The sequence below is a fragment of the Dreissena polymorpha genome, chromosome 4 (genome assembly GCF_020536995.1).
Source record: "Dreissena polymorpha isolate Duluth1 chromosome 4, UMN_Dpol_1.0, whole genome shotgun sequence".
NCBI lineage: Eukaryota > Metazoa > Mollusca > Bivalvia > Myida > Dreissenidae > Dreissena > Dreissena polymorpha.
The window spans coordinates 74,280,185-74,303,957 of NC_068358.1; the positions used below are offsets into that span (position 1 = coordinate 74,280,185).

The 23,773-nt window shown below is 32.7% G+C and overlaps 1 long non-coding RNA gene across 1 annotated transcript; it reads left to right on the forward strand.

Moving 5' to 3' along the window:
• Positions 1-5,100: 5,100 nt before the first annotated feature.
• On the forward strand, positions 5,101-6,440 carry LOC127880306 (uncharacterized). The gene is made up of 3 exons (XR_008049505.1): positions 5,101-5,148; positions 5,288-5,333; positions 5,614-6,440. It is a non-coding gene; the product is annotated as an uncharacterized LOC127880306 (long non-coding RNA).
• Positions 6,441-23,773: the final 17,333 nt, after the last annotated feature.

Here is a 23,773-nt window from a genome sequence, read left to right on the forward strand (position 1 = left end):
TGCCTCTTAAGTATAATATTTGCAACAAAACATTCAACAGATCGGACTGTTTAAAGCTGAGGTCCACGCCTGTCAACGGTCAATCCAAAGCAAATGAGCAAGTTTCCGATACTAAAACACTACTCAAAGAAAATTGATGTATTGATTGAAATGCTTGCATGTTATGAGCGAAAATTAAATGACCGGAGTCGCGAACGCACGTTTCCATCGACATCTTTGCATACACTACAAGTGCATATACGTTCTGTTGTGTGTGTGACTTCAAACCAAAGTTAACGTTTCCAGGCGTATCGATCTGAACAGATTTACACAAAAAGCCAGCTGTTCCTTTATAAATAATTTATTAATATAAGGTTATATACTACATAATCAAATTTGTAAAATCCCCGAAAAAAAAATCGCAATAAATTTCAAATAAAAATAACACCTCCATTGTTTATCATTTTCAATTAATGTTGTTGTTTTTTTAAGAATATCGCATTCCAGATAAACAGTTACATGTACCAACATAATATAAATTTGCAACAGCTATACAACCAAAACGATTTCGGTCACCTGATTTCGCGGGAAACGATCGTGGTTTTATGCCGTATCGAATTTTGGAAATACACTTGATTTAAATTGATATGGTAGTGTTTATATAACTAGAATAGTGGGGATACATATTCTCTGATATAATTATATTCTATTTTATTTTGATGGGTCGCAATAGAAATAGTAAACGGAAATAAAGCAAAAGTTGTGAACATGAAAAATACGAGCAATAAAAAGATAAATAAAAACAAAGAGGCCCGTCCTGTGAGAACCAGATTTCAGACACTTCTTTCTCTGTTAGTGACTAACTTGGATTTACAAACACCGTGTTATACGGAGAGGAAGACGTTGAAGTAACGAATACCAGTGTCTTTGCAAGCGACCGTGCATTATACGATCCACCGAAGGTTAACACCATGGAGGCAGCGCAGCCAACATAAAATGACGTTATGAGTTTGCTAGAAGGCATAAGTGGACGATTCACTGCAATAGAACACAAACTACAATGTCTAGATGAGTCAAAACGGTTGCAGAAAGAGAATTTTAAGCTCGAACATATCAACGATGGGGGAATTTCAGCCGCACAGGTTACCCGTATATTAGACGATATTGAGCGTGAACATTATATAGCCTTCGTGACGATTAGACGTCTATGAAAACTCAAAGTATGAGAAATAACCAGTTTGTATATTTTGGTACGAGGACAATCGATGTACAGTTGTATACATCTGACCAAACTGTCTGTCTGTCTGTCTGTCTTTAAATAGGATGCTTATGATTTGCATTTACGGTTCGGACTCAAAATGATACTGTAAGGGACATAATTGTCCTAAAGTCATGCCCACGTTATAAAAATAATAAGTCATCAATCTTTCTTCTGAAAAATAAAACACATAAGGGAATGCACGATTTCGTTAGTAAACAGCTGACAAGATAAACACGTTTGTAGAAACGAGATGTTTGTACTAAAGAGGTGTGCAAATATGTTCACTTATCAAGTTTCTGCATGCATGTTTCCAGATTTCAAAACGAGATGTTTGTCCCAAAGAGGTGTACAACTATGTTCACTGATCACGTTTACGCATTTATGTTTCCCGATTTCACAGTTTTCAAACGTTCTATACTTGGAAGAAATTAACACATTATTCAGCATCGCCCTTGTTTGAATGAGATGTTTATTTTGCATAAAGTATGAGTAGTTATTATTTTATTTATGTATTTTTACAATTTTGCTAGATACATCAACTTTGCTTAGCTATATTTAAGTCCAACTAGTTTTGTGGCTCTCTTTTATCAATAAGATGTTTGACTTAATTGGTCGTCGCAAACTATTTTCCATAAAAAAGATTGAGCTTGTTTGGTGATAATAAAGAAAATTGTGTGATCATTGACATTTTTTGTTAATTGAAGTGGTAGAAGTTATTCATTTGACGTCACCTCGCCGAAATGGCGCTATAAAAGAATATTTCGTTGTCTAATACTTATACATGTATATACCCAACACTCGTTCGAGTACATGTATGTTCGGTTTGGTTTAAAGATAAATGTTTTCAACATAACGATGTTTGTTTATTTGGATATTTTCAAGACTGTCTACCCAAAACATGGATGGAATTATAATTTATTTTGTTTAAATTGTTGCATAAGTCCTTATTTTTCAAGGTCAAATGGTCGAATTAAATATTTGTGTGCTTTTCCAAAACTCTGCTGCTCCGTAACGGGGTTTCAAATTAACTTGTTTAAAAATTCAATGTCTACCGCTTATTCAATAACGACAGACGTCTTACTCCTTTATTTGTACGATATACATGATTGTGAATGCATTTAATTGAGTTTTGCTGCCGCTCTTTAAAACGTAGCTATTTGATGTAAATCAATGTATTCATGACACAAAAAAATAACACAGCAATACAGTATTGCATATCAGTATTTGTAATTCCTTATACAAATGACTGTATTTGCGTTAAAATAGATTTGAATATTGTTGTTTCCCAAATGTCTGGACCAAAGTACTGTTCCTGATTGCCAACAATACTGTTGTAAATCATATCTTACACGAATCTTTAAAAAAAGGATATATTAATAATTTTTTACAACGATAATTGGTTATTATATTTGTTATTTGACACTCAATTATTTTTTCCATAAGGTATAAGACATGTCAGGTGAAAAAATCACCGCAAAACTTATTTATTTCAATACTGTACTAATTTGCACAATATGTTTGCGTGTGCTTAAACAAATCGATGCGCAATTTCTTGTTTAGTAATGACAAGTTATTTGTTCGAGTTATATAAATTCATATTTCACAGTCGTATAATGCCTTTAGTATGAGAGCTGACATAAACACTGTTGTAAGAGGCTGCGCATTATTATTTTCGGGGCAAACACACTTGTTACACACTTAAACGAATATCTATGAATTGAAAAAAGAGGTTTCCTGTAGTTTTTTTACAGACAGTGTTGCGTTGCTGATTACTAGTATTCCCAGACTCCTATACTGAACACTATTAAGAATAATCTCTCAAAAATAACACGACGGATTCTTGGATGTTAAATTAAATAACAAAGGGACATTTGATTGTGTTGATTACAAATTATTATCTGCTTGAATATTTATTGCTTGGTTCTATCATACTGTCCAGGTCAATGGTCGTACAGGCAAACAAGCACCACATCGTAATGTACAGGTTCTGTAGGCGAGGACATATAACTGTCATATATACAAAAGCCGCTCCCTCGTCGAGTGTGCTGGTTGATTAAGCCGCCGACCAACACTCGATAGACTGCATATGTTGCGTATGGGTATCAAGGTATTTCCATCGATTGTTGGTCTCGACTTTCCATCCCCTTAAGTCAGTTCTATTAATTTACACACCACACCGTCGTGCCACACAACGTCAACGGCCTGCCGAGCGTCCAGGAAGCACAGGTGCATGTTTGTAGTGAAGACATTCGCAAAATAACGGCATTCTCGTAGTGAAAACTTGTTATGAGGTACCCTAGCTGGTTTTAGAATCCTCACGTTCCCGTTTGCAATGCCACAGTAATATTGCCTTTGCATAGTGCCACATATTCGTAGGATACACGAGGATACTTTTATAACATTGCAGTTGTTGGGGGTAATCTCTTCTTCAGTTGCCGCCCATGAACGCCATACTAACTCCCCTCATGCGATCAAGAAAATTGCGTCCTCTGAACCACACCGTGCAATCGACTAACGCATCGTCTGTGGTTCATCCATCGGCGACGGTACTGTATACATGTCGGGTAAAATAGGAGTGTAAGTATTTCCCTATTCTTTATATTTTACGTAAAGAATTGAGCAGATTTGCGTGTGTTCTTTAAGAGTCTAAGTCAGAATGACTTTGTGAACGTTATCCTTACCTTCCTAACTGCTTACTTTTAAAGAAATCCGTTAGAATATGGTCAAAAGTCAAACAAAATTCACCACTCTCTCTGTCAAACTCTAATTACACAGGATTTAGATCAAAGATAAATATGAATAACATTTTATTGAAATATTTAATAATTTTTCTTCGGTTATTCCAAATTACAGCATCCCACATGAACACACAACATTTTCACGGTGCCTAACCAATACGAATAATATCGGAAACATTTGAACGTTTCCGGAAAATACCCGAAACGGCACCGGATCATATCAGAAATATATTGACTGTTTTGAGGTGTGTTCTTTTATTTCAATATTCTCTTTTTTACGTTAACATTTTTCACCAAACCAATATTCCACGGAACAACTTAGACATTCATTCAGTAAATTGTATACTCGTGCTCAGTAACAAAAACGTCATTATGCAGCGGGAACCTACAGTTTATGCACAAAACATGTGGAAACGGAAGTAAAATGCAGATATGGGTCCATATTAACAATGAAATTCAAATTTCGGAGCTAGTTTCCTGATGAAAACGGCAGCATAATTATTGTTAAATCATTGCCATGATGAATGACGGTTTAGTTTGTAGAAAAAAACATCTATTTTATGTGTCGATTGCTGGCACCGGATAATGCATGAAGTAGGCACCGGATAATAGCCGATACTAATGAAATTAAGTACATGTATAGCACGTTTAAAGAATGTATTGAGTTCTTCTGATATGGTAATCATTTTAAGAATTTCTTGATTTTATATTGTTTAATTAAATGGGTCTGTTACTTCTCCTCCCTCAGCCCTGACCACTGTCTTAACGCATGAAAGATGTCTTGACCCTACACTGAAAAAGGTCATTAAAACTAGGCATTTAAGGTTACACATGGTATTGGTTCATAAAACATCTGATGTAGAACGCGTGCTTTTGTTGAACGACCGATTCAGCAATAATATTTATAAGATATAAGAACCCGTTGATTGTTTTAATATAAAATTTATATACACGATTCAATAACAATTTAAAAAAGAAAGTTTTAAGACCAATTCAGCAGTGTTAATTGTAAAATAAGATTGCTGTATAATAAGTCGTTTAAACATTTTGGTTTTCTTTCGTGGGATTATAATGATAATTGATTATTATATTTAATATTAGGGAAAATAAGTTGTGTGTAACCTACGTTTAAATTTAGAGATACTTCCTCAATCGTGATACTTGAGGAAAGTTAGATATTTGTCGTTTTTGGATTAATTCATTATCAACATTTATAGCTAGTATCTCTTTTATGTGTACACGATGTATGTTTAACATACAAAGGTTTTCATTTCATAATTCACTCATTACTGTATTATTTTTGTTTCAGACTTCAGTGCCCTAACATCTTACTTTGAAGTTCGAGATAGAATATGGTAAGTATAGTCTCAGTTGATAAGTTAATTCAATGGGCTTAGGGCTACTGTTCGATATTTCTTGGATTGGATATATCAGTGGACTGAGTAATTGTACAATTTCTGAGTATCATTAAATTTAAACATTATTGGAACAATTTATCCTGCTTTGATTAACTGCTATGTCCATGGCATGTGTAAAGTAACCACGGAGGAAAAGTGTGCCAGTTGCCAGGCTCAAACACATAACGTCGTAACACTAGCACATGTCAATTGCTATAATTATGATAATTTATTTCAGAATGTCACGACCGACCAATGTTTTTTCGGGTTTGAAACTGCAAAGACTGAAGAGAAGCAGGAGAGTTGTGTATTTTTATCAGTAACTGTTCCCCCTTGTAATGAAGACAGATACAATATTGAGTATGGAGTGGATAATTTATTGTTTGAGGTGGACTGCAACAATCATGAAGATGAAAAAGCCACCGAGCAACAATTAGATAGCTGTTTACATGTAGAATGTTCAGTTGAAATTGTTTTCGACAATAATAATTATATGAGTGCAAAATATGTTACAACAAATATAGGACAAAAACTGGCTACAAACGATATTTAGTAAGTACATATTTGGAAGATATTTGTTTTAGCTTGTAAAAACATTTTTGCATAAAAATTTAAGGTTTGTTGTAGATACCAAAAACATAATTATAATTTTTGTTGTGTATTGTTATAATCTATAGATTTTGTTGAAGTCTGTCAAGGCCAATGTTACTGAAATTATAGAGATTTACCGGTAGTTCAATAATGTTTGGAAATATGTAATTGATTATGTGCATGTGGGCAGACCGAATCATTTATCACTCTTATGAAAATAGAGAAGCTGTGCCGACAGTGGTATACATTGTACATGTACTACTTATTGGAATCCTGTATTTGTCGAGTTCCATAATTATTTTCTTAATACTGTTAGTAGACAGTGTTCATATCAAATAAAAATATATCAACATAATAGATGATATCCCTTATATTGCCATGTGTACAATGTACATAATTGTTACCATTTCAGACATCTTTAAATGTCAAATGACATAATTTGAAATTAATGTTATAAACTCTGAAATATTTTAATAAAAGCGTATTCATTTCTCTATATATTTAATTAATATTAAAAAATATTTAAAACAAAGTTTTGATTTGAATAAAAAAAAGGTTTCACTACGTGGCAAAAGTCTATGATTTGAGGTAAAGTTTAACATTATGGAATTTGATTTGTACAAAATATGTTGAACTTTTGTAGTTATACGTTTAAAACGTGTCTGTCTATTACTTTAAAAGACACATTCTTGAAGTGTTTGTAAAGTAATGAACTTTTGGTATAAACCATGCAAGCATGAATGAACCAACGACATTGTACTGAATAAAATTGTTTATTACAGTGTCAAACGTAGTTCGTTCTATTCCGTGTTGAACAGTTTGGTCTCCTAATGTGGTAGTTGCAGGTTCGAACACTGACTCAACCTAATTAAGTTAGCTTCAATGTGTCTTTTTAGGTTGACAGAATAAAATTTACACTATCCTATTGTTTTGAAATGTTATGCCTAGACGAGTGGTTGGCGGCAGAATCTTCGATTCATCACATCTGAAGTGGCAGCGTATTGGCAAACAGCCCCTTGCGACTTCACTCGGTTTAATATATCGGACCGTTTAGATTTTCGTTGCCGCTTTCCGCGCTTCGATGGTGAATCAAATGCATGATTTCTGTAAACAAAGAAAAACACACCCAAACAAATTACATTAATGCAGCCACCTCCTAAAAATCAAAGTAAAATGTAAATAAATCTAGCGGTTACTTGGAATTTAAATACATGTATACGACAGGTGGTACTAGTGAAATGACATTTCGTGGGTGCTTTTATGTCTATTGTGCATTACCTGGAAGTTAAGATCATAAGCTTTTCTTACAAGAAATAATACGCGTAAAAAATATCTGCGTTTAATGATGACGGTACGATTTTTGTCTCCCACAATCTAGAAACCTATATACGCATGTCGTTATGAATATATTTCAGTTACAAGCACATGGCTGGAAATTGCAGCCATACCGGTAGTTCAAAATTCGTCACCAACTTCAAGTACTATATTAAACGTTGAACATACGATGTGAACATGTTGTTTATAAAACATGCTGAAAAGCACGTAATAATCTGTACATATATCAATCGATTTCGTGTATTATACAGTGTTGTGTTTCCGGACTTTATCCGGTGCCAGTATTTTGTGGTTTCGTGTGTTATCCGGTGCCCGTAACAATGCGATCCTTTAAAAAGCAGATACTCACGTTTTTGAAGTTGCCAGTAATTTCCTACAATTTCATTAAAACTCTGAATGATTATAACAACAATGTAAAGTAATATTATATGTTTTTTTCTCTCCAGTTACAAAAACGCAAGTATTTTAAACTATTTCATGACTATGAGGTAGGTATGGTTCATTTGTTTTCGTTCGTTTTGATAAAATGTTTTATTTACATAACGAATTTTGAAGTAAACCATTATCTGAAATACCATAATGTTCCGTGAGCAATAGTATTTGGCATTTTAACGCGGTTTTGTGGCCTATTTCGCTTCCAATACTAGGCGCATCCTGCATTTTACCTTGTTTATTTTCCGATATATTCCGCGTATTATCCGGAATAGTACAAATGTTTCCAGTATTATCCGTATTGGTTAGGCACCGTGATTTTTATCAACGTTTAAATTCGAGTTGGGTTTGAAAAACGGCTCAAGACAACGGTCGTGGCTACTTATTAGATGGTCATGACATCGGCTGCGAAAATAAAATTATGCTCCAGCCATCGGCTGAGGCAATGAAAATTGGCATGATGAGATGTGGACGTTACTCATTGACCATATTCGATAGAACTATCAGATATTTTGATCACAAAAACAGTTTTAAGATTTTCATTCGTATTTTGAAATAAAATGGGATGGGTGAGTGGATTTCGTTTGAAATAATTCATACTTTGACATTATTGAAACAAGTCATTTACACGCAATATGTCTCCACATCATGTAGAGTACACTTGACTCTCGCTATGCCGAAGACGTATACAGATTGGGTAAAATTAATTGTGTGTAATCCTTAATCGTTATAACGACTGGTACTCTTACATTGCTGCCGGTGAAGAACATACTTATATTTCCTACCCAATTGAACACGAAGTGACACACGATATTTTGCGCGATACTCAAAGCGACACACGATATTTTGCGCGATACTCAAAGCGACACACGATATTTTGCGAAATACGCAAAGCGACGCGCGCTAATGTACAATGAAATATCGCACTTGTGTAGGACACACGATATTGTAATATGTAAAAAGGCGATATATCGTACCAATTAATGTGTGTCCCCTACCGGTTTCACCGAAGGGGACTTATGGTTTGCGCTCTGTCTGTCTGTCTGTCTGTCAGTCTGTCAGTCACACTTTTCTGGATCCTGCGATAACTTTAAAAGTTCTAAATATGTTTTCATGAAACTTGAATCATGGATAGATGGCAATATGGGCATTATGCACGTCATCTTATTTTGTTCCTACGTCAAAAATTCTGGTAGCTATGGCAACAAATAGACTAGAAATGCTGCTGAAAATGGTGGTTTTCTGGATCCTGCGATTACTTTAAAAGTTCTTAATATTTTTTCATGAAACTTGAAACATGGATAGATGGCATATGGACATTATGCACGTCATTTCATTTTGTTCCTACGTTAAAAATTCTGGTTGCTATGGCAACAAATTAAAAAAATATTCTGACAATGGTGGAATTTCTGACATTGGTGGAGCCGGTAGGGGACTATATTGCTTGGCAATAGTCTTGTTATAAGTAATATAAACGGCGTGTATGAAGTTATAAAGGACTGCCCAGATGGTTAAACTAGGTGTTTCCTGTTCCTGTATTTTTCGCCGTTGAGCTGCATCCCTTAACCGAGTTTTATTTATTTTCGTTATGTAGCGTCTTATTGAAGGAATGGGGTCGCGTTTGACAGCTTCGACTTAATTAAAATTTAGTTGTTCTAAATACTGTCAAACAAAGTGTTTTTGTCTTTGTCTAGACCGTGTCTTTCCATTCTTGTACTGCTAGTAGCGAGTTTAACATCCCCATACAGCATTATGAACGGTAGAAATTTCTTGACAGTCTGAGAATTCACCTTTATTAATTACAATACACATCGTTTCATAAATATAAATATGTCCATATCTATTTGACAAAATATTCTCCATATTGTGTATTTAAGACTCATTTTAGTTTCATGTTATGATCCCAAGGTATCTTTTGCCAGTTTGCTTCACTTTTTGGAGTGTGTGTGTGGAGGGGGGGGGGGGGCGATCACGGCAACAACATTCATTGATATGCACATCCGTGTATGTGTCAATGTTGGCCAATATAATTATAAAAGAAAAGACCAACGCGATGACTATTCTGATATTTTTACCTGTAAAACAAAGCACGTAATACTATGAAATATGAATGAATTGAATATCAAATAAATTACTCCACATTTTATATAACAATACAATAAAAACTTCTCTTAATAAGCACAAAACATGTATTGCTATGACATATGAATAAAATGAATATCAAATTAATAAACACACATTTCATAATACAACACAGCAAACGATTCTTTTAATATATGCACAATATTTTAAAAAAGAAGGTTGAAATACCACTTTATATACTGGCGAATGCAATTGAAATTCCTTCATGATGACAATAAAACTACACGAGGGCAGAGGAAAAAGCTCGCATAAAAAGAAAATGGATTTTTAATTAAAAGTGAGATAAGAGGTTACCTGCACTACATATACCTAAAAGAATTGGCCATTTATTAGTTGTATACATTACCGGGAAAACGTCAATGCCCGAACAGTCAGAACGATCAGGCTAGCACCTGTCAGTTAATCGTTAATCGTTATGGTGGGTGGCACTAGACATTATACCGGTTATGTTCCATGAACACAAATCAGTATCTTTCTAAACCTCATTAAAACATTAAAACAGTTAATTGTCATTAATACTATCCAGTAGATTACAATACCATCGTAGAAAGCATTCACACAGTTTCGTAAACGTATTTTAGATGCTTGGTTAATTTATTGTTTATTGTCGTAAAATATAATTATTGACCTAAACAGAAACGATGGATTGAATCATATAGTTATGAATAATTAATATCAAGATAATTTTCGCAAACAGTGTATGTATCTATGTTAATAAATGTCCGGTGTCTGTAGATCTTCATCGTCGGTGAATTTTAAGGAATATTCTGTAAACTTGTATAAAACAAAAAAGCTAACAAACACATTTACAAACAAAGTATCGATAACAGCTTTGAAGCCAATCGTTTCGTTTAATCATAAAATACGTTTTATCTCTATTGCAATGTTGTCACAATTAATCGAAACGAATAGCTAACTATTAAGTGTATGTTTGACACATTCTTAGTTACAGGCAATTATTAGCAATGGGATTGCATTGCAACCTGTAATAAACCCCCTGTTTTGTTGTACGTGTCTTCGTTGACATAAATGACCATTCGTCTATTCGTAATGAACGTCGATTATCAATCACACCTTTAAAACAAATAGTCAAATGCCCGTAAACATACTTCGATAAATGTTGATTGATACTATGCATTACAGGAGCTGTGCTGAAAACAAAATCGAGAAAATATTCTTATAAGTTAGTATTAAACAGCTTTAGTTTTATAGTATCTCAGTGATTGTCTACTTCCATTCTGAAAACTGGCATATCTTCATTGCAATTGATTGATGATTTGCAAATGGATAAATGGTCATTTTACTTGCATGGGTGGGATATATCTGAGATCTTGCTTTGTAGTGTGGGCGGTGATAATTATAGTCATTAACGAAAGAGAAAGTGAACACACTGTATTGATCCGTTTCCATAAAAGCGGCACGTTCTAGCAGACTTTTGAAATGGTTCTTACATGTATGGTAGCGTATAACACTGCACTGTGACACCACACAGACAAACATTTTTGAAAACGAAAAATGTATATTTTTGCCGAGTGCAATAATAGTTATCGGGTCACACCTCAAATGACTGTACAGAATCCATGTCAGAATGTACGTTTTTTTAAATCTAGGGCAAGTTTTAACCTTTATAAATCTGGTTCAAACGAAGCCAGATTGCGCTCAATAAAGATCACAATTTTAACTGCAAAAAGAAAATCGACATAATTATTGTCACCATAAAATCTATTCAATATGTTCATTGTTCTAATAGTGAATTTTAGAATTTGATATGAGGTTTGAACAAGTACTCGCGTTCGTTATACTATTCACGAACGTTGGTGTAATATGTTTTATGTTAGTTTCACTGGCACATATGTGTTATTTCTCATTGTAAATGTGTTACCAGCGCTGGCGAAACAAAAATCCAACAACCATGTCATTACTTTGTGAGAAGTTGCAAAGGCAACATACAACAAATCGAATTACAATGTTTTATCTTGGCTAAAAACAGTATACATAACATAAATGAACAGGTGCAAAATGCGGAACGATTTTTGATATCAAATGATTACGGAACACCCAAGTTGTCCAATATTTTATTGTCAAACTCTTAAATAGAATACTACAGTAATGTTCCTTACAGAAACATAAAACTAAAATTTTTGCTCAATGTAGGAAGCCTTGTTTTAAACATGTTTTTTGTGTTAGAATGATTTTGTAAAGGGATAGGAGACAATTAGGCTTGAATTTCATGGTGTGTAAACTATTCTGCAAAATAATTGCACTATTTTTAAGAATGAGTGCTTATAGCAAAAATGTTGAAAAACTCTTTTTTGTATAATGTTTTGGTGGTTGTATTTGTACTACTTCTTATTACAGAATGTTTCATGAATGAGAATTAGAAAGATTGAATGACGAAGATTTGTGAACTATTGTAGAGACAGTAATAAATATTGAACATAAGTAAATAGTTAATATGTTACTTAATAGCAATTTTGTTTATTTAATAGTAATATTACATTCACTAGTTGGCATATATTGGTCATTTAAAACCAAAATCATATTCCTTACAGATTTTGGTATGAACACAGCCTTAAACAATCTGATTTTCCCATACTTTTGCTGAGAGAGTGACAACGTGTTTTGTGTTGATTTATATCAATAATGCGCTGTCATCTTTAGTAAGTATATACATCATTAACGAAGGGTTATGTTCTCCAAATATCAGTTTGGATATATTCGGATTTAATCCTCTATTAATAAGTCTTCATATTTGCGTTGCTTTTGATTATTCTTTCAAGCATTCGACATTTTGAACTATTTTACAACATCGCCCCGTAATGCATTTATTGGTCTACATATTATCACCTTTTGTTACCAGCAACATGTGTCGTGACCTTATCATTTGCAAACATTAATCGTCAAAACATGTAACATCAATAGGGATTAACGTAGATGTTGTTGAGAGTATGGGTTACTAATATTTTGAAGTTATTTTTTTTAAAGCTTTTTAAATCATTCAGCACTTTGATGCCGGTGTGTTACATAGGGATAACCAAGATGTACCAGTGAGTAAACTACAATGCTTATGCATCAGGTTTATGTCAAAATTTAAGGTCAATACATTTTAATACAAAACACTTTGTCCAGAGCTTACATTTTAAGCATGAATGCATTTAAAGCAGAAACATAACCCATAGCGAGATAGATTGACACATACAACATCCAGACCCGGTTTTTATTAATTTAAGGTCTCTGTTCAATGTAAAAGGGAAACAAATAGATCAGCCTTCAGACTCTTTGTATAAATACAATTTTATTTTATGTAACATTATGCTTTTATTCAAGATCAAATCCATAAGAAAGAATTTTCATAAGAAACCTGAGCCTGTGAATAAAATGCATCAATTATATTTCTTTCAAGGAGAATTTTGTTCAGACATAATGACTTTCTTTGAGGCATATTCAATTTAAATAGATACTAATAAAAGAATTTTCGACCAGTTGCCTTGCATATATTTTTAATAACAAGACCATGATGACATTCAGTGGAAGCAGTCACGAAGCAAGAGGGCGTGTTTCCTGCCAGATGATGCCGCATTAGCAAATAAGTCTTTAAATGCGCCTGGCTTTTTGTTAGAGTGAAATTACATTCGATATTCTAATTTCTTTGTGATTTTTGCCACTTTATAATCATGACGTGACAATTATCTTAATAAGACTCTGATGTCAGAGACTTTATGTTTCTTTTAATATTCAGACAAACACTGTGTTAATATATTTGCAGGTGGAAATACCAATGAACGATAAGTTACCGAATTATTACACCTTAGGGCGTCTGTCTATTGTCTTTAATATAGGGCAAACAATATTGCAGCGTCTGAATTGCATTTAAAGGACTACAGTGGTAACGAATTGAGTTTAAGCATCTTTAGTCAAAAATTAAAAGTTTTAAATCTCATTTAGAAGGTTCCAGTGGATTGGTGTACAGTAAAATGTAACGCTAGTTTATTTATATTTTACAGAACATGTGCGAAATGTAAAAGTTAAAAAGGCGGGGACAGATTCCAAATCTAAATATCGAAGAATCGTGGCCTAATTGAAGCTGGCAGTTAACCGAAACTGATTATAAAACCGTTGTTCTAGTCGCGTAGCTGAAAAAAATGTTTGATTACAATGGGCCGAAATGCGGTCCACGCGACATTTAAATCTGACATGGAAGTAAGTGTAGAGGACATTGAGTGATCTCAGTCACGTGTACAAGAGCTACATAATCCACTGAACACATCACACTTCTGATGCTTTCTCCATAAAGAGTAGTCCGTCAATTTTTGCTAATGCGACTGCGAGGCTTAAGGGTCTTAAAAGTTGTCAGATTGGGGAATACAGTAGTACTCATGTTTAAGATTGGACTACGCAGCATAGTACCAGGTAAGAATGAGGAGCAAATACGATTGATGCTGAGAAAATGGTATAATGATCGACTGTCAAGTTTGCTCAAATCGGAAAAAAACATAAAATTATATGTACGGTGGTGGATTCTAGATTTAATAACGAGATCATTTGTCTACAATTAATGATTTTATCTTATATGAAATCCATTATTGATCAATAATATCTAGAGTCTATTACAAAGACAAATTGTAATCATCGCACCTTAAATGTACTTACACAATACTAACAGTAACCAGATAAAACTGTCAGATCTTGGTTATTTTTTACAATTGTTTGCTTAATTGTGTCTTCTATTTGTTTCTGCAGGTACACGAATATACTTCAAATGTAAACCTTACTAAGAGAACACGTCAAATATCTACATCAAGGAAAAGTTTCCATTTATAGCTGCATTCTTAGAAGTAAAACTATAAACTGCATTTCAATAACGGAAACATTTTTGAACGATGATATGTTTGAAACCTAACTGACACGTACAAGAAACGTCATGGTAGTACTGGTTTTTCGTTTTCAGCTCAGAGCTTTTCAAGCATTGATGCTTAAAGATAAGTGTGTGTATTTAAAGACTAATAAGGATTTCTGCATAAGTAGTGTTAATAGAAAAAGTCAAACAAATTGAATCACCAGTGACGCTGGGATTGTCTCCAAACTTCTAACTAAAATTTAGTTCATTACTGGTACAGAAAACGACAACAGCTAATATACTGACATAAAACCATGGTTCTGAAATAACTTTTGATAAAGTTAATTTTACAATTAATTCTAGATTATAAAATTGTAATGTAACTTGTTTACTTTTATAGGAAATATATAACTTTTAATTATTTGAAAACGATTTTAGTTTCCTATATATATATATATATATATATATATATATATATATATATATATATATATATATATATATACGCATTAAGGGTTGGTTATTTTTATCAATTTGCTTCATACGAACGGTCCATTGTTTTTTATAATTATCATTGAAATGATGTTTTATAGTGTACACGTACTCATATTTCCATGTCGCTCAGTCCATGTCAAAGTCACAGTTCGACTTTTAGTTTGTGAATATTACTTAAATGTCCAATAACTCTTGTTATTTCGACAAAAATTCGCACAGATAATTATTATATTTGGACAAAATGTTGCATTAAACAACCATGTCGGTCGTTTCAAGTCCACGTCACTGTGGACACTTGAAGTTTGTGTCTAAACCTTATAATATAATAACGTGAGTTCGTTTTTTTTCAATTGGAAATGAAATAGAAAATTTAATATTGTTTGTACAAATTCTTTTGCCTGCTTGAAAGTCAATATCAGAAATGTAGAAAGGCTGAAAGCGATTTGTTATCAGGTTGTCGAAATGACAATTTTGAGCTTTGTGTCACATATTAAACAAACACTTGAAATCTATTACACGTAATGGTGTAGACCCACACTGATCAGGCAGCTTCGTAAATGAATTATAATTTTGATTAAAAAATTGGACGATTGAATATGTTTTAATGATTCTATTCTTTTCGTAAAATTTTGTCACAGCACGGCAGATGGATCAATTATATGGGGTATACAATGTATAATATTAGGTTTAGGTAATAGCTATTAGTCCAAAATAAGAGGTATGAGACCCATCTCTATCGTTTTTACAATAAAGTGTTGGTAAAAGTTGTGCTTGCCTGAATTATCTGGTTATATTTATGCACCAATATAGTAAATATCGGTACAGTGTTTGCTTGTTAAACGCTTATAGAAAACATTCGATGACGTCTGGTTATTTTTCATTGTGTTTCTTTCTTGTCAACGAGTGTCGTCTTGCAGATGTTATTTATGTTTTATTGTTTAAAACTTACCACAAAATACGTCACGAATACCACTAAGTTGTGAAGACATGTGTTAATGGATTATGGATGATAAAAAACGTCAAATATTTTTTTATCATAATATCATGGCTAATACCGTCTCAAAGCAATACAATGTCTTTATAAATAGTCTACAACAGCTTTTTCCAAAGAAATTGTTTTTACATCATCAACATTTCATGTGTACGTTATATTAGGAAACAACCTGATGTAGAATTTTCGAGAAGATGGTTAGATTTGTAATTTAATGGTACTTAACCAGTCTACGATATTTTTCAGTGCACTATATTGTTTTCAAGCGCCATTTGGTGTATGATATTTTAAAAATTAAATGTTCAAACAATATCATTTACTGTTGTTTTCTACATCAAGTTAAATTTAGAAATACCTGACACCAACTTCACCCTCTTTAAGAGAATTTATAGATTTTAAAGATCGAAACGATTAAATAAGCTTGTTGCTGACTTGAGAGTACCTGGCAACGTTTGACAGAAGTTCTCGTTTGCTTTTACCATTACACAGCTAAATCATAGGTTAGAGTTATACTGACATGTGAGCACCACAGCCGACAATTTTGAGCAAATAAGATGAATTCTCAATTATTATGTCAGCTATTTGACATGATAAAATATAATGTATCGAACGACCTTTTGAAAGCTTTAGTAGGGACAAATGCAAATACAGATGTGTTATGTATCAATTGAAAGACGTCTAAATATGGATTGTTATTGACATTTAAATGCAAAGCCCTGTTTGATCTTTGGACAATTTAAGTTTTAGCTGAATCTTTTGGTTAAAACAAATGGACATTAAATATTTGACCAATGCACCAATATTAATTCGATAATATGCCTGAATTATGTAATAATATAAATATATTTTAAATAAAATTTTCACTTATTCTATATTGTCCACGTTTCATTATCTATACACATTCATTTAATAAAGTTGATTCTAAACACTGCTTTTGCTTTCTCATGAACTACACGTCATTCACATTCTACATAATTTTAACATTCCGGAAAGTAATGTTTGGATGGTACATTGTCAAGTTGGTTTACTATTAAAATTCCAATTTACTAACTTATAGTAAAACTAGCTTTTCTTTTTAGGTGTATAATTGAGTCATATAATTGCAGGATTGTAAATGCAATGTAAATATCAAAGGTTCTTGTTCCAAAACTAGCTTTACTTTTTTACAGGGAACTTTTCACGGTTTGGTAAATTGACAAAATTGAAAAAAGTTGTTTCAGATTCGCACATTTTCGGTTTAGTTATGATATTTGTGAGGAAACAGTATAACTGAGCATTTCCCATGGTCTGATATAGCCATTATATGCGTCTTTTGACGATTTAAAAACCTAAAAATTATAAAGCGTTGCAACGCGAAACGATGGAATACTTTGGAGAGTTCTGTTGTCGTTTAAATTTGTGAAACTACGAAGATTGCTTATATAACGTATAAAATACGCACATTATGTATGCTTGGCAGGAGAGCTCAGTTGGCTAATGCGTTTTTACTTCAGGATTCCGGGGGTCACTGGTTCGAACCCTGCTGTGGGCTACTTTTTTTCCTTTTTTAAATTTTATTTTTGATTTTTTACTGGAGCTTTAAAAATTTAATGTTTACATTTATTAATATAAAGCATGTAATGACAAACTTCAAAACATGCCAAAATCTGTGAAAAGGCCCCTTTAAGTGATTGCATGAATCATAGGGATTCAAGAATTTAAGTTTCTTAAATTACAAAAACGTTCGTGGTCCTAGGCATATGCTTAGTCTGTTTTAGTCTAAGTAAACACGTTTTAGTTTGTTATTTCCGTGAAACAGACTTAGTTAAATGTTAACCTTTTTATTAAAGCATTGACAGGCTTAAGCTTATTGAAACGCTCTCGAGTACGTGTTCTGTGGGTATCCCACAATGGGGATCAAAACCGTGACCGCCCGATCGCTAGGCTGGCACAATATCCACTACGCCACGGCGACCTGGCAGACTAAACAGTATTTACCTCTAGTAATCTTAATATAAAAGCTGAATCAGGTTGTTGTTTATTTATAGGTTACGTCCATTCCGTATTAAATATATTCCTAACAAATACTTGTCTGAAAACAAAAGCACAATAAATTTGTAATCAGATTACTCGTGATGGATTACTGCTGCACATAATGTTCATCGTAACATACTGAGTGAGTATTCGTGAAATCCTTTTGCATTGGTAGCGTGAGATTTAATCTTAATTGCCATTTTGTAAACTGACATGTCCACAATGAAAATGATTAACGATTTGCAAAAGATTCACGTTTGGTATTGACTATGTGGGATCTATCGCGGATCTGTCTTCGGTGTGCGCGGGCGGTCATAATTACAGTTATTATTAAGAGAAAAGTGCACGACATTTCTTGGTGTTGGGTCATTTGCAAGAAGGATGTACATGCTTTGCAGGCTAATAAAATGATTCGTACTAGTTTTAGAGTGAAACGCTGCATAGTTTGTATATAAATCTATATTTAATGCACACTTTTTTGCTTGACGACTGAGAACTTGCTTGGTTCACACGAGATTTATTTATTACTAGGATAAACGAATTTATTGCTATGGAGTGTTATACGTGAAACTATTATTGTTTGTAAAAACCCTATACTATACAAAACAGTAGCCAAGAGTTAAAATTGCAATGCAAATTTACCTAAGGAGCAAACACACGCACATGTACACATATACAGGGCGAGACCATTCATTTCCAGCTTCACGGCATGTTGCAAAATTTAAAACACAATTGTGTACATTAAAACAGAACATACTTGCATTACTAATCATTAAAATTACAATTTATTATTTACTGAAATATAACTTTATTGCAAAAATCCTCGATCCCCCTTTTCTGTTAATTTTCTGCATTAATTGTATTTGTATTATGTGAAGAACCCAAAACAAAAATTTCTATTAAAATAAAGCAAACAAATATGTTGTATATTTAAACAGTGATAGTATTTCGACACTTATCATTCAATAGAATGAGATTTTTGTATTCGTTGGAATTTCATCAAATTTAGAATTATATATTGACTGATATTTGCTGCCATGTATTTTAAGATTAAACAGCTCACAGTATTTAATTTATTTTAATACTACGAATAAATGTCAAATACAAACAAATGTGTTAATCATAACCTGCTGTCAACTATGCTTTTATTTACACAAAACAATGATTGAATTCAATATAGTCCTCTGTGTTTTCATTATTGTTTTCATTAATTGGTTATATCGCAAGACAAAGAAATTATAAACGAGAATTTATTTACTACATTGACATTCTCAGATACAGTAATAGCTATGTTATTGACGAGAATGTGTGGTTTTCTTTCCGCTTTCGTGAACTGGTTTCTTATTTCTGACATCATAATCTTTTCTATATTTCCTAAGGGAATACACCGAGATATGTTACGTAGATTTGCTCTACATGTGATGAAAAGGATTCCTATCGCATTATCTAACAATTGCAAGTTCACATGCATTTTACAATTTCGATACAGGATTATGTAATATAAGCTTTATAAAGCAATTTAACCGGGTGGGTTCGATTATCCTCCGCAGTAATGGGTCACATATAAAATGAGATTTGAATAAGATTTATAACAAATCGACATTCATTATAGAGGGAATTCTAATATATAAACATGTTTAATCAGAATAGAACAGCGAACAGTAAAACAAAGATTTATTTTATGCTCCAATTGCACTATTTTAAATTATTTTTTATAAACTCCCACTTGATTTGTGTAACAACAAAAACAGAAGGGCTTCCGATATGTCGAAAACGATGCTGGCAAAACAAGACATGATTAATTGTAAATGGACAGTCATATAAGCTTTACCAAAAATAGACGCTACGAATAAATTTGCACAAAGCCCGTAGGAACAAATTAAATTAGCTCACTTAAATGTTGCGTCCCAATACGTAGATTCAGACGTAGATTTTCTGACAATATTGTAAATATCCTAGTAGCCATTAGTTATACTATTTATTCATAAGTCTATGAACCATTTTCTGAGTTTTATTTACAGAAACTGTATGCCAGGCTAAATGTTTTTTGAGTGCTGATCTAACGAAAAAAGTACTTCTTACATACTAATTGGTACGGAAAAAATAAATGAAGACTATTATATATTGTATTATAATGACTTTGCAATTAACCAACGCTGCAGGAATATATTGTTATTTTTTATGGTATTTTCCATATTTTTTTCCGTTTTATTTCGAGTTTATATTGAAGAATAATTCTCGTATTATTAAACATTTTCAGATGTGCATGCCTGTATATTTGAATTTAAAAAATGTTATCAAAACAATTGTATTGTTTAAAATACACGTTTACATAAATGTATGTTATGTGTATGTATGCATGTAAGATAACAGATATGTATTATTTGCTCTCTTTAAAAAAACGCATCGTAAAACAAATTGGATAACACAAAAATAAGAATTATAAAAACTTAGTACAAGACAATTTTAAGCTTAAAACGATCTGCTTTGAAATCCATTGGTCGCGTTGAACGTGGCGACAGCCCATGTAAGATGTGAATGTTAATGTTTTGTTCCCTTTTATAGCGAATTGTGTGTTTTTCGGTCTGCATCTCATCTTCGACCTAATGCATATATAACAGACATTTAACAATCTCGCTTCCATCTCAACATCTTAATGCTTACAATTTCTCAAAAACTGCTAAAGATATCATCTTGATATTTCGCGTTTTGTTGGTTGAGAATTTTTTTTTCCATAGTTTCTAAATGCTTCACCCATAACCATAACGCTCTGACACCTCTGGACATCATGTATGTGACCTCGTGTTGCACGTGTTAATACAAGTATTAGAATTCCATACATTTTCATGTCCATACTTTATTTTCCTATGACAATCTTATAAAGCAAAAACAAAGAACAACAACACATATGTGTTCAAATATTTGATTAAAAACATTAAAAACGTGTATGTTCAAATTACTCACTGGTTGATCGTCAAGCAGTATGTATTTCAACACCAGTTCGTAGCCCAGGGGTAACAAGTGTAGCAAGCACGTATCGCGTATATATACCAACCGTCTTCTCTGACACCATAATCACCTGATCCAACACATATTGAGACAATGTGCATTTGATGGTTTTGACACGGTCTGAAACCATGTGTAGCCTATCGTCTAACGTCAGACACTCAACTGTTGAATACCTATGTGCAGATTATAATATGGTTCAGTTCATATTACAAAAATATAGGATCTTGCATGAGTGGTCGTTTTGTATTGAATTTATTAAACGAGTCATCTAAATAAAGATAAAAACGAGGCTTGCCGAGTTTTTATCTTTAGTTAGATGACGAGTTTAATAAATTCAATACAAAATGACCACGAATCTAAGATTCTATTTATAACATAACCAATACATTTTCTCTTTATTTTATGCTCTTTTCATCTTTTTATTCACATTGTAAAAGAGTTGAACTGAAGAAATTCGCTGGGATAATGACGTCATTTCGTCACAAAAATGACGTCATTTCACAGTTATATAACTAGTGTAATAACACCCGTGTAATAAACAAAATTGAGCATTACGTTATTTCACTCCTGGATCGTAGGTCATGTTATAATGCTTTTTATTTATCAGCGATACTTAGTGGGGCATTTCAATATACTGTGTACAATATATAAATGGGCCGCGCTCTGTGAAAACGGGGGTTTAATGCATGTGCGTTAAGTGTCGTCCCAGATTATAAAATAAAATGCTGAATATATATTTTTGATACATAGTCGGAAAATTAAGAAAGAGGTAAGAGTTGGGTGCAAATAAATAAGCCAATCTTAACAAAACAATACTTAGATTAGTAATTCATAGTTTGCAAAAGGATGAACGTATTTTTAGCACACAAGCGTGACAATCAATAATATTTGAATTGTATGGTGTATTGTGTGTGTTACGGAATTATTGAATTTGTTTGAAGGATTGCTTGTATCAACAAATGTCAAGGTGTTATGTTTCTGTGTGTATGGGATTGTCCCCGCTTTGCGTCTTATTACAGTCTGGTTCATCCGCTATTCGTTTAATTTCAGTCTGGTTCATATATCGAAGAGTAGATGACAAGTTGACAACGATATTTTGTAGCGACATTGAAAAAAGGGAATATAAATAAATAGTTATGTTGTTATATAAAAGTAAAACCACATATTTTACTATTTATCTCGAGTATGTTAGTTCGCCGATATTGGTTACTTCAAATAATATAGACATCATTCACTACATCATTCACTTGCATGTTCTATGTTACTAAGTAAGAAAGTATTGCATAAGTGTGACAAGATGTTCTATGTTACTAAGTAAGAAAGTATTGCATAAGTGTGACAAGATGTTCTATGTTACTAAGTAAGAAAGTATTGCATAAGTGTGACAAGATGTCCGATTGTTCTGATTGATGGACTGTCGTCTACTAGAAATAACAGAAAGAAATCAAACCGTCTATGATTACTTAAGTGTTGATTGTTATATTATATTTTTGCAGTTTATTTATTTCGTTTTTATTGAATAAGTGCACGTATTTGTTAGATAAATTTGTTTCATTGCGCTTTCGAGTATAAAATGTATTACACATAGTAATGAGAATATAATTATAACTAACCCAGTGTCAGATGTAATACAGTATTATTTAATATGCAATATTGATTTATTTAGCAATATCAACAAACTTATTTAGCATTTTTTCATACATAGATGCATAACAATTTATAGTTCTTAGCGATGATTTTTGCTTTATTGCGTCATTTAAGTTTCTTACCGATCAATCATTTTAGTTTTTATACACCAAATGGTCAAAGCTTATGTTAAGCCAATTGAATGATTTCTTGTGTCAGTCGTGTGCATATAATTTTTCAAATGTATCGGCCCATATGTATCGGCCCATATGCACTTTGTGCTTTAGAAATGCAACTATTTGTTTTATACTTAATAGATAAGTTAACATATATATTTAATTGCATCATGTGATATTCTTGATAGGTCATGACTTACTCGGACGGAATTTCACATAATTCTCACTCACAATTTCCTTTAACATAAGCTTCACTTATAATTAAATAACTCAATACTGGTGATGCTACTGTCAGAATAAATTCATTAACAACTCGATGTTTTACTGAATTGTTGTATGATGGCGTTTTTTCGTTTAAGTCTTATACTATCTTGGTCAATCCGGATCATTCAAATTAAATATTGTGGTATATTAATGCATAATACTTATATACTATAATTCATGTTTTGACTGAATGCTTATTGATGTGATAATGTTTTGAAAGGATTATCCACCAGACACTAAGCAATTCAGGAGATTAAGAAGAAGTGCTCTTCACTGACTGTAAAATTGCCGATTTCTTATCTATTGATGATTAAATTTATCGACAGTAAGAAGTTTTGCCATTTAATGAGACCATTATTTAAACATATATAACATAACATAATACAATTGTAGAAATATGGGTGCGTATTTAGAATATATTAAAATAACATGCACTTGATCATTTGCACATGTACGCCACAAGAACGCTATGTCCAGTATAAAACAA